General features: G+C 44.7%; 1 non-coding gene across 1 annotated transcript; it reads left to right on the top strand.

The window, feature by feature from the left end:
* Positions 1-253: 253 nt before the first annotated feature.
* TRNAF-GAA (transfer RNA phenylalanine (anticodon GAA)) lies at positions 254-326 on the top strand. The gene has a single exon. It is a non-coding gene; the product is annotated as a tRNA-Phe (tRNA).
* Positions 327-3446: the final 3120 nt, after the last annotated feature.

The raw sequence follows: 3446 nt of genomic DNA, 5'->3' as shown, positions 1-3446 counted from the left end.
GTAAAAATAATGGGAGGGATATTACTGTCACTGTCATCCCATTGCTCATCGATTTGCTCGAGCAGGCACCAGTAATGTCTCCATTGTGAGACTTGTTGTTACTGTTTTTGGCATATCGAATATGCCATGGGTCACTTGCCAGGCTCCACCATGCGGGCGAGATACTCTTGGCAGCTTGCCTGGCTCTCTGAGAGGGGCGGAGGAATCAAACCCGGGTTGTCTGCGTGCAAGGCAAACACCCTGCCGCTATGTGGCCAAGATAGCTCAGCTGGGAGAGCATTAGACTGAAGATCTAAAGGTCTCTGGTTCAATCCCGGGTTTCGGCAGTTGGCATTGGGGGAGATATCGGATCTGTTTAATAAAGAAATAGCTTGGTATTCCTGTCTTGCCAATCTCATGCAGCTCAGGGGCCACCAACTGAGGAATGAAAGATGTCTAAGTACTTTATTTGTGGATGGTGGGTGAGGTGGGTGAGTGGGTTTGGACCACACGCAGTGGTGCTCAGGTCACTCAGGCAGTGCTCAGGGAACTGTATGTGGTGCCGGGGACTGAACTGCAGTTGGCTGCATGTAAGCATCTTTAACTCTTTCACTATCTCTAAGGCTTAAGATGTGAAAGTAATGCTTGCCGGGGATCATCCTTATGCAGGGAAACACCCTACCCACTGTACTATATCACTCTGACCCCAACCTTAATGCTTTTTCATTATTTATTCTAAGCCTACCTTCATCTTCATATGTGTGAGACCCAAGAGAATCGATTTCCCACAGTTATCTGCATTAGTGGAAGTAGAAATAAGAGAACCCTTTATTATTTCAAAGAATCATTTAGAGTTTGGGTTTTTGTGCTCCTGACAGCATGTCTAGGGCAGCTGATCACCCCTTGTGATCAAACTCCTGTCACTCCCTGAGGGTTGGCCAGAGGAGAAGGGCAGAGGAGAAGCGCGTGATGGAAGGTGATTCATTAGAGAAATAACTAGGTGGTGTGTAGTTGACTTGCTTACACAGAAACCAAAATTTCAGCTGGATCCAGGAACTAATCTGGCTGCCAAAGGGTTTGCCTCTTGTCTGGAAATGAATGCAAAATACATTCACACAGTTTCCTTTTCATCAAGACTCAGAGTGATCCAAATCCTTTTCTATAACAGTACCTTGTGGCCGAGCATTAACTAAATAAAGCAATTGGCCACTTCAAAGGCTTAAAATGGGATTCAGTAATAAACTTGATACATTACTGATATGCATTTGAAACAATCGTGCTTCAAATCCCACTCTCCGCCCTTACCATTCTCTAGGTTTGACAATACATGTTATCAGTTTTACTTTTACGTTGAGGTTCAAATCTGATGGAAGCCGAGCCTTTGATAAGGAGGAAATGAAGTCTAATGTTATTTTACCTTGCAGTTTCTGATCTGGCACGATCAAGGAGTAATTTCCTCTCTGGAGCAAGACTCAGTTTGCTTTGCTGGTCCTGAACACATTCAGACAAAATGAGCCCAGAATATTTCTCAAGGTGTTTCTGATTCTGTTGATCACCGTGGACTTAATTTTGAAGGCAATCCATTTCACTTAAATAAAAATAAACAAGTCCAGTAGTCTATACACCATGGTGCATGGTGTGTCCCAAATTCCAGGTCCTACAGTACTACAAGGGTATGTAAATGGAGTGTTGGGAGAGAGTTGGCACCCGGGAATCACCTGGGCACAGAACTAACAGTATCCTCTGTTCTCTCTGTCCTCTGCCAGTCCAGGCAGAGTAGGGGTGGGGGCCAACACCCAACTTGCAGTCAGATGACTCGGTTTTGCTCTTGGCTGATGTTGTGGTCCAGAGACAGTCATTTATCATAAGTCATTTCATCTGTCTTAGCTCATGTTTAGGAGAATCCGATGAGATCATGGATGTTAAGTGCTCCTAAATGTTTGTGAGGAGGGAGGAGGGAAGAGGGAGGAGGGAAGAGGAAAGGGAAGCATCGTGTGTGTGTGTGTGTGTGTGTGTGTGTGTGTGTGTGTGTGTTTCAAACATCAGGGTTGTGAATGCTGGGGATGTTCAGAGAGATACTTCTCAAAAGGAGGCAAGGGACATTCCAAGGTGCATTTCAAGCTTGTGAATGTGCATTGAAGGAGTTATGACTTCCACAGTAAATACATAGATCTTTTTAAGTTAAAAAATTATAGGGGCTGGAAAGATACTACAGTAGAAAGGGCATTGCCTTGCACATGACCAACCTGGGTTGGGCTCCCAGCACCTGATTTGGTCCAGAGTGCAGAGTCGGGAGTGAATCTGAGCATTTCCAGGTGTCGCCCCAAAGCCAAAAACAAACCAAAAAAATTATATCAATTTTCGAAGACCTGTTCATTAAAACATTTAGCTAGTTTACACTCAGTTGAAATGGGGAATGCGTGGAAAAAGAAGTGCTTAATTCATATGAATACAATGATTGTTTTGTGAGAAGTGGTTGACTGTCAAGACTTGAGCTCATATGATACCTAATGATGTACAAAGTCCCTTTTTAGTGTCTCTCCAAATTTGCAGATGGGGGATGAGACTCAGAAGGCAGCTGTGTGGCTCGGCATCACATACAGTGGGCTAGTAGTGGCAAAGCTAGAATCTGAACCCTGTGTCTGCCTGAATGAGTACAGATCCTCTTCTCTGCTTGTTTTCTGGGGGCTTAGGTGTTCAGGGCTTCCTCTAGAATCTGCACTCACAGATCACCCCTGGTAGAGACCAAGGGATCATATGGGATTAGGGGATCAAACCTGAGTCAGCTGCATGCAAGGTCTGTACAGTCACTCCAGGACTTCTTAGCATTATTTTTGTTAGTTGGTTTTTGGTACCATGAATTAAAAGTCGGGCCTTGGCCCTTGATTTAAAAACCATTTTACCATTTTTTTGCACATGGCTTAAAATGAAGCATTTACTAACTTGGTCTCTGTCCCACAGAAGTTTAGTACACATATGGCTAAGATTCTTGTTGTTACTCAGGCTCTGATGGAACTAAAATCAGTCAGAAAAAAATAGGAGCATTGTCTAGGTTCCTATAAGGAACATTCCATTGATGACAAGTTTCATGGGAGCCTGATTTAGATGAGCTGCCAGCGGCAACCCGGCTTCTGGCTGGTGTTTTTTGGGAGATCCACTTGGTCTTTTTCTAACGTGAGGCCTGTTTTCCAAACTGGACTTTGGAGAAAACCCATCTCATGCTTTCAAACAAACCTTCAGCCACTTCAGTGTGGGACTGTATCTTGCATTGATGTCAGGAAGGAGAACCTTTTTCAAGAGCTGGTTTAAAGTAGCAAAAACATAGATCCTAATTAGATCCTTTTGCTGTTCTGGGCTGGAGCGATAGCACAGCAGGTAGGGCGTTTGCCTTGCACACAGCCAACCCGGGTTCGATTCCTCCGCCCCTCCTGGAGAGCCCGGCAAGCTACCGAGAGTATCCTGCCCGC

This window comes from Sorex araneus, chromosome 2 (genome assembly GCF_027595985.1).
Source record: "Sorex araneus isolate mSorAra2 chromosome 2, mSorAra2.pri, whole genome shotgun sequence".
NCBI classification, from domain to species: Eukaryota; Metazoa; Chordata; class Mammalia; order Eulipotyphla; family Soricidae; genus Sorex; species Sorex araneus.
The sequence above is the reverse complement of the archived record's forward strand: the minus strand, read 5'-3'. Positions and strand labels throughout refer to the sequence as shown.